The sequence below is a fragment of the Thamnophis elegans genome, chromosome 9 (assembly GCF_009769535.1).
Source record: "Thamnophis elegans isolate rThaEle1 chromosome 9, rThaEle1.pri, whole genome shotgun sequence".
Lineage (NCBI taxonomy): Eukaryota > Metazoa > Chordata > Lepidosauria > Squamata > Colubridae > Thamnophis > Thamnophis elegans.
Genome location: NC_045549.1, coordinates 22,673,527 through 22,683,322, shown reverse-complemented (window position 1 = coordinate 22,683,322; position 9,796 = coordinate 22,673,527).

Sequence of the window (9,796 nt, the reverse complement as noted above, 5' to 3'; positions counted from 1 at the left end):
AAAATAGAAAGACAAGGAAGTTAAAAGACACAACATGCACTCAACCTTAGTGGGGCTAGACCTCATTCAAGAGGTCAACAGCCCCAGGCCTGCCGGAATAGCCAGGTCTTAATAGACTTACGGAAGGCCAGGAGAGTGGGGAGGGTCCAGATCTCTGGGGGTAGATCGTTCCATAGGGCCGGAGCAGCTACAGAGAAGGCCCTCCCCCGAGGGGCCGCCAGACGAGATTGTCTAGTCGACGGCACCCGGAGAAGGCCCATCCTGTGAGATCTTATCGGACGCTGGGAGGTATGTGGCAGAAGACGGTCCCGTAGATATCCAGGTCCTAAGCCCTGGTGGTAGTGGGGTTTCTTTATATTTTATCTGTAGGGCCTGATGAAATAGGAATTGTATTGCAGTCTTAACCTGTTTCTCAAATGGCAGGAATGCTACCCATCTTTAGCAATCATAGTCGGAGAGGCTTCTGTGAGCTGCAAAAAGGGGGCTTGTGGAGAATTAGGAAGGAGGCCTCGATGGAGATCAGTAAAATTACCTAGGCAAAAGGGGATGAAACATGTTATTTAAATCCAGAGAAATGATAAATGATGTAACATTTGGAAGCCCATACAATAGACTCCATCCTGATTTACTAAACTACAAGGAGAAGGCCAGGGGTAGGTTCCTATCAATTTAACAATCGGTTTGCCGAGTGCGTGCTTTGCATGCACACAGTTGTCTTGTATTGATAAAGTTGACCTGATCAGGCAGGGATCTCCCTGGAGGTATACTTCGGCAGGACAGAGGTTTAATTAAAGTTAGATCATTCTTTCCATTCCAGAAACAACATTTTAACATTTGAACGGATAAGACCGTTTTCATTTTTTTAAAAAAAACTTTCCTTGATTCATTGTCTTCCCTTGATTTTTTTCATCTCCCTTTTCCAGAATGAAGATGAATTTTGAAAACAAAACAAAACAAAAAATCCTTGAGTTCTGTGTCCAATCTTTATGTCTAACATTTTTTCTATATGCATATGTACATATTCACAAAAAGAATATTCTTCAATACCAAAAAGAGCAAAGACAAGAAAAGGATAATAAAGTAGTTTCCAAAAGGGCTACTTTAGTGTTCAACATGCTCTACTTCTACTTAAAAAATAAAAACAAATTGTTTGCAAACTAAATTCTTACCAAGGACCTCTCTTTGACCACTTATTTTCTGGACTGGCAAGCTAATCTATTAGAAATGAAATTGTTTGTGCATTTTTTAGTTGCAGAATTATATATATTATCACTGTATCATATACTATCATAAAAATGAATATTTTTCTCACTTATGGAGTAGAGTGAAGTTTTGGAAATAGAAATACTTTTACTCAAAAGCACAGGTTTTTAGGAAAGCATTTCAACTGACATGATATTCCTAATGCTTAGAAGTGGGCTTAATAAAGGCTAAATCTATAGTTTGGATGAGATTCATTCATTCATTCATTCATTCATTCATTCATTCATTCAGTTTGGGCAACTAGGTAAAGGTAAAGGTTCACCTTGCACATATCTGCTAGTCGTTCCCAACTCTACGGGGCGGTGCTCATCTCCATTTCAAAGCCGAAGAGCCAGCGCTGTATGAAGCTGTCTCTGTGATCATGTGGCCAGCATGACTAAACACAGGAGGTGCACGGAACGCTCTTATCTTCCCAACAAAGGTGGTTCTTGTTTTTCTACTTGCATTTTTACATGCTTTCGAACTGCTAGGTTGGCAGAAGCTGGGACAAGTAAGGGAAGCTCATTCTGTTATTGGGTACTAGGGATTCGAACTGCCGAACTGTCAACCTTTCTGATTGATAAGCTCAGCGTCTTAGCCAGTGAGCCACACATCCCTTGGGCCACTACCCAACTCCAAATGCCCTGGATGGCTCACAATATGAAAAGATGAAAGACAACAGCTCAAAACCCAAGGGAAGAAATGTATTTAACTTTGCTTCAAGTTTTATCATGCTCAGCTTTCACCTGGCCCTTTTAACATTGGTAGATCTTTCCCTTTTGGCATCTGAAGATAAAAGAAAAGTGTGGTAGAGAGGACAGTCTCTTTAGTTGCAAGTGAAATGACTTATGAACAAGCATAGAATGTGCTGAAACAGAGGCTTCCTGGTATAGAAATATAGGCTGATTGAGGTGAAATTCTGCAAATACAATGCTGGGGTTTGGTTACACAATCTTTAGGTCACACAATATCTCAAATAGCTTTCTTTCCCAAAAAATTACCCTTGTTGCATCAGTCTGAAATGGCCAATAAGAGCTGCTCCAGTCCCACCTACTCTTGATTACTTGACTTCAGTGGTGGGATTCACTTAAGTTTACCAAAGGTTCACAACGTGTGCATGTTCCTTCTGAGCATGCGCTTTGCTTGCGAGTGGGGTGTGCACATATGAACGAAGAGTCAAAAACAAGGCTACATAGGATGTTTTAGAGCCAGACCACCTGCAGTTCACCGCTACCGGTTTGGGTGAACCAGTCCGAACTGGCTGAATACTACCTCTGCCTGACTTCATTTCTAACTTAATGATGGTGAAGTATAGCAGTTTTACTCACCTTGCAGCTCTTGTTGGGCACTGTCAGGCTCTAATATGAATATTACCTAAACATCAATTGACAAAGGATGATTAAACTCTATCTCAGTTATGGCCTTCGAACAAAAAAACCATTAGGAGGACATGGGAAGATAACATTGGAAGGTATCAAGGCTAGGAAGAGGTGAGGAAAGATTCAGAAACAGACATGTAGCAGAAAGAAAATAGAGGTTTTTTTAAAAAGTGAGAGAAAAGTGGATAGAATGAAACAGAATGAACAGGAAACTAAAACTGCTGAAAAACTACAGGCAGATTGACAATAGAGTTATGATTATAGAAAAAGCCAACTAAATATTGCAAGAAACCTGGAGTTTCTGCTCTGTGCCACTTTTCTGGCAATGTTTGCTATGTAGGATATGAGACCACTATCGCTGTCTCACCACGGGCAGCAGTAGTAGAAGAAGGAGAACGATATGGCAAGAAAGAGAAAAAGAAAGAATAGGGGGTACCAGCAATACCTTCACTTTTGTGGTATTCCATCATCAGGCTTAAGTGAAGACTTTGATTTGGAAGCATGGGCACAAGAGATTTCTCCAGTAATATATTGCTATTAAGACAGCATTCAAACATGCCATATTTAATACCTGCTCATCCTTTTACAACTTGATTGACAGGGAAAAATTAGGGTGGGAGTAGTTTGCAAATAATTCCTGAGCATCTGCAGACGTTTCTGTGTATGTGTCCATGCATATGTAGACTCAACAAGGAGATTACAGTGTAATTACACTAATTAATTTCTGAGTGGAAAAGTAGCAAATAAAGTGGTATTTATTCTTTTCCATACCTCCATGATCCATCTATAACTTTCTCCATCATTTCTTTGTTACTTTAAGATGCTTCCATTGCAGGGAAAACAGTGGTAGGTAAATAAGGATCCAGCAATTCTGCTGTCGTCCGCTGTTTTAATTTTCCCTGCCACTTGGAACTCACTGTGTGGAGATTAAATTTCTAGCAGAGATCTGAGCAATTTCCATTCTCAGGTATCAATAAGCCAAACAAACAGGAGTGAGGATCTCCTGCATACTGACCTTTGGGAAGTTTTCTCCAAAGTGCTTTGAGAAACAGTGGTGACTCACAGAGACAACCATATTTTGTTGACAATAGTGGTGATACACATGCATTGCTTGTGTCAATGTGATGTAAGGTAAAAAAAGGAGAAATGTAATCATCTCCTCCCCACACACTAGATATCTGTAATCAATTATTAGGTTTAAGTGTTCTGTCAATTCAATGGAGTCAACTTAACCCTGTGCATGGCTGAGTCAATCTTAGGTTAAATTTAATCCCCTGGAGTTTGGTTGTCTGGCTCAATTAGTACTAGTGAGTTAAGAGAATCAACAGGATTCCCTTGAAAGAACTGTGCTTTTAAGGATGCAACTAGTTGCCTTCCTAGCTCGTTCTGTCTGGAATAAAAATAGAGTTGGAGATTGGAATGCATGGGGAGACCTTCTATGCCAATTTTATTCAGAAGCTACCAGGAGAGGCCAAACCAAGAGAAATGCAAAGCAAGGAAGAGAAGTGGAGGGAGGGTGCTTTCAAGGCAGTCAAGGCCCCTCACCAAATGAGGCAGTCAGGAAATGTACAAAGGGAGTCATGGTGGCCACAGATGAGAAGAGAGGGCATGTGCCTCCATTGGCTTGAAATGATCCCACCCACTATGGGTCATTTGGCTTTGCCACCAGCAAAAGGGTGGTGAAACACATCAGATTTTACACCCTTTGCAACTGCTCCTTGAAGTTGTATGTCTTAAAGGGGAAGATATTACTGTAGAATAGCTAAGGGAGACCTAAGGTCGCCTTGTCATAGATTGAAGATGAGATGGAGGCAATGTCATGGGGACAAAGTAGAAAAAATGTAATAACTTATACTGTGTTTGAGTGTAAGTAGGCAAAAGTTCTTTTCAGTCAAGGAAGTATTTCAGCTCACCCACAAGGAATCTGGAAATGGATTTCTTTTTTTTTTTCATTTTTCATTGAAATGAAGGTCAAAAATAAATGGTTGTATGAATGCAAGCTTCTTGGCCCCCTAATCTTCAACAATGTGACCCATTATATTGTACTACACATTCACCACCTGGGGCTTTTAGGAGGAAAGGCCCTTTATCTCCCTCCAACAAAGCTTAAGAATAATGCTCCCTAAACGTTCTGATCTTTATTAAAGTCCTGATTCTGAAAACAGTTCATATTTATCCTTGAAAGAATTAACATTTGTGTTACATTCTGTTTGACGGGGGGGTTCCCCACAGAAAAGAGTCATATTCCCTTCAAATTCATAATTTCTTCTTTAAACTATCCCAAAATCTGGTCATTGTGTCAGGCAGGTAAGTATCTTAAGAAACCTCCTTACATTAACCTCAAAATAATGATTGTTTATATAGTATAGTAGTGCCAGGACAGATAGGGATGTTTCTATACCCAATGATGGATGTCTACCCCAAGGAATTTACAGTCCTTAGCAAAAGAAAGGGAAAGGGGGTGAATATGACACTCCCTGCCCCAAGGAAGCTATGAATTTCATTTTGCTTGGAAACCAAAGAGAAAGAAAAAGGTGTTCAGATTCTAGTTCAAGCTGTTCTGACTTAAGCTTAACAGAATCATAAAACAGACTCCTTGTCCCCCCCTCCCCCCAAAAAGACCATTTTTATTTGGCTAATGTGAATTCCTCTCATTCACATCCAGCAAAGTCCCGGCATAAGCCTTTCTAGTTTAATTGCAACAAAAGACCTTATCAGTCCTTGGATAGTTGCCAAGCTGATAGTTTCCAAGCTCAACGCTGTACAATGAAATACTTGGCAAAGAGTCTCTGTGAGACACAAATTTAGATAAGCAAATCTTCACACTAATAAATGAACTAATTGTCTCCTGCAAACTCCACTCCCCCTTTGCTCCTATTTCTTCCCTATGGGAGTGGCCATTCAGCATCCACTTGTGCCTTTACTCCCGAGTCGATCTCTGTTCCTTAATTGTTCCCTTCTCCTGAGAGCTCTGCACAGGTGCACATTGGGAACAGGTTCCAGCTGTTCTTCTGCTCCACTTATCTCCGACTCCAAAGGTAGCTATAATTGTCGGACGGTCCTGACCCCATCTCTGACGCAGACCACTCGTCAGAGCCTTCCCCAGACTCCAGGACTGGCCCATGTTCCTCCCCAACTTCCTCACTGTCCAAGTCTGTCACCAGCTCCACTGGCCACTGGAGAGCCACAACACAAGCTATTCTCCACATCAAAGGTCAGAAACAAGAGAGATTCCATGAAGTCATTTCTGCAGCTAAAGGAAGGCACATGCCAGTCTACAATTTTGTTGCCCTTCAATTTGGAGCAAATTTGGTACGTTACACAAAAGTTGCAGCAAATTCATGAACTTGTATAGAATACTTGTTAATGCACAAAATTTAAGACTTGGAAATGCTGGCAAAAAGATGGTGGGGGCCTCTCATTTATTATGGAGGAATGAAATGTTTGTCAAAAAAAGTGAAATTGCTTGTGTGTAAGTGGGTACTTCTGCCCATCTTGTATCTGGAAGTGTGAATTGGGCATCTCCTGAAAAATTTAAGTTGAAATGAGAATGTGATCCTTAAGATGTGTATGTGCTAAAGCAAGAAGAGACAGGATTAAGAATGAATGGGTGTTGAATGAATGTGGATTGATTACAAAAATGAGTGAGCGGTATGAAAAAATTCAGGTGATTTGGACAAATAGAATGAATGAGAATCATATTGTTAAGCAAATATGTAAAGAAGGAATGAATGGGCCGAAATTAATGGGAAGGCCAAGGAAATGATGATTGGATGCAGTTGATGAGAAGTAGAGAGAAGTATGAAGAATAAAAAATAGTGGATGCATATGGTGGAAGTGAGGATGAACAAGTACATGAATGGTATAATTGTAAACTAGCTTTAATTATGTCTCATTTTTTTATTTACCTTTTATTGCCTGTGTTTATTTTCTTTGGCTGATTATTCCATATTCCTTTTCTGTGGTCTGCAAAAAGTTGCTTATTCCTCCTTCAATTCCTATAATATTCAGTTTCATCCTTTGTCTTTCATGGCAAGATTAGAGATAGATCTCCTGCAATAGGCTGCAATTATAGTGAGAAAAGCCTGTTTTCAATCTGGTTTTTGTTAGCAGATTAATAAAGAATTCCACATGAAGACATACAGAACTCCATGAAGTCCCAAACTGCAGTAGCTTCCTCTGCAGTGAATATATATTCCTATTTATAATTTGGGACTTTGGCTTAGCTTTGAAAGCATACCTCCTCTAGTTTTCTTTTTACTTGTGTTCTTTATATCAAAAGTGGCATGTACCTCTTCTTTATTATCATGAACCAATACAAACATAGCAGTGGTGGGTTTCAAAATTTTTTGGAACCTCTTCTGTAGGTATGGCCTGCTTTCCGGGTCCACTGGTGGAACCTCTTCTAATCGGTTCAGTAGATTTGACGAACTGGTTCTACTGAATAGGTGCGAACTGGTAGGAACCCACCTCTGAAACATAGCTTTAAAAAAAACCAATTTCTTGGCTATGTTCAGGCCACACTGAATTTTTCCCCAGCTTCTAGCAGGTGGTGGGACTCAAAAATTTTTACTACCATTTCTGTGGCTTGGTGGGTGTGGAAGGGGAAGGATACTGCAAAATCCCCATCCCCCCTGACTCCTGGAAGAAGGATACTGTAAAATCTGTATTCCCTTCCCACCCCACTCCAGGGGAAGTAGAGATGGTATTCAGCCAGTTCTGACCAGTTGTGGCAATTTCCACCCCACTCCAGGGCAAGAATACTGTAAAATCTCCATTCCCTCCTCCATCCCACTAATTTTCTTTCCATCTCTGTTCTCCTGTACAGAGCAATAGAAGAAGACCCAGCTGATTAGCTGGGACACTGATCAGCTGGGATTCGGGAGGCAGAGAATAGATGGGGGTGGAGCCAGGCAGAGGTAGAATTTGCTGATTCTCTGTACTACTCAAAATTTTCTCTACTAGTTTGCCAGAACTGGTCAAAACTGCCTGAATACCATCTCTGCTTCTAGCCTTATCTCTAGTTTTTAATCTTTTGAGATTAGCCTTAATACAATGTATAAAGCTCCACCATCTCTCTATTCAGGAGAAGAAAGCAGAACTTTCTCGGAAAGGATTATGCGTTCATATTTCGAAAGTAACAAAAGACAATTTAATTTTTAATTGTCAAGTCTGTCCTAGAGAAGGGAGGGTAGATGTCACAGAAAAATGAAAAAAAAAACCTCAACAGATCTTCTGCTGAGATGTCTTACCATTTAAGATAGCTGGAGAAGAAATGGAAATTGGCAAGGTGGCAGGCCATACGGAGTGACAGTTCTACTTTTCCTTCTTTGTGCTCTGAAACATAAAGCTGCTGTCATGACAACAGTAATTCCAAAACTATAGGTGCGTGCATGCGCGTGAGTGTGTGCTTGTCTGTGTGAAGTCAAAGCCTTACTGGAGTGCAATGGTGCTATTGTTACAAGAATAGGAATAAAGCCTAGAGCCTCATAACTTCTGGACAGAAATGCAGAATGCATTGAATCAGTGAAAAGGTGGGTGGACTAGGGAGGCAGGTGAATACTTACAGAATTGTGCTATGTAGCAACTTACTCAGTGCAGCAGGGAGTGAGGTGGTAAATCTGATTATGTTGAGGGCTAATGGAGCAGATTAGAAGCCAGGCAAACTTGAAGGATGCTTTATTAGAGCCAAATGATTCACCTATCGGTGATCCAGTAGAGATATGGAATGATAACAGAACCTTGGGGGCACATGATAATCATTCTCTGCCCTTTTTCGGAGCCACCATGGTCCATGTATTGTGTGCTATGTATGCTCCATGTATTGTGCCTGCAGTGACGTGCAGTCAGCTTTAGACCTGGTGAAGCACTTTCTAGACTTGTGGACTTCAACTCCCAGAATTCCACAGCCAGGCATGCTCAGTTCCGATTTAAAGCAACAGCATTTTCCCCCTTGCAAAATAAGTTTTCCAATTCTTTTTCTTCTCCCTCCCCCTCCTTCCTCTCTCCCTCCCTCCCCCCTCTCTCAAACAGACACACGCACACAGAGAACTTCGATCCTTCTCTCATTCACTCACTCTCAAACACAAACACAGAAGTTGGATTGGATATATTTTCCAAAGGCTTGAAAGCAGCTCCTCTGCCATACCGCCCCCTTCCCCTGCTGCCTTCCGATCAAACTTTTTGAATTCCTCCCCCCTCCCCACACGCACCTTTTCCAGCTGTTTCAGAGATGATTTCAACTCTGCTTCTCCCTGCCCTGCCCTGCCCTGCCCTCCCCTCTTGAAAAGCCAGAGCTCTGTCAGACTGAGCTAGTTGCTCCCAGAAAACTCTAAAAAGCCTCTAAAAATGCCCTTTACAGGAGGCGAGAGAATACGTGCCTCATTTGCATAAGCAATTCTTTGCTTGTTAACCCTTGCTTAACTCTTAAAAGGCGAAAAATTCCTTATGCAAAAGAGGCCCCTAGTTCTCTGGCCTCCTCCTAGTTAATACTGAGAGCAGACACTAAACCACTGTGACTTGAAATCTGGTAGCAACTACCCTGGCTTTAATTATTTTAAAAAAATTATTTAAAACCCTAACCCTAACCCTAACCCTAACCCTGAGGAGACTGGTGAGGCCACGCCTCCCTTGCCTCTAGTGACTGCACGTCCCTGCATGCCTGATAAAACATAAGACCAAGATGGCATGAATCACTGTAGCAGAAATTTATGGATGAACCCATTGGACACAGTACCATCATAAATCACATGCTGTGGCTATTGGAGAGAAGAGGAAAATGATTTTTTAAAATTTATCTATCATATTTAGAAACTGCCCACCTCTCTTAGAGAGTAGTATAGAAAATTAACCAATGACATCTTTTGCAATTCTTGTGAAGATAATGTGGCTCATTGGCACCTTTAGTAACATTTGAGTTTTTCTGTAAGCAACATGCATGGTTCTTCACAAATAAATTCACTCAGATTTACACTGAACTTGGTATCAAAATATCTGTATAATGTATCCAGGGCACCATGCAATTGTATGTTGTTGAATCAGTTTTTCTCCCGAAGAAGTAGGTAAGGGCCTTGTTCACTCTATTATTTGTCCTTTAGATCCTGTATTGGCTTGGCTTATGACGGCTGTTAAACTTTTCACTCTGGCAATTATTTTGGAGATCTTTTGTGTGAAAG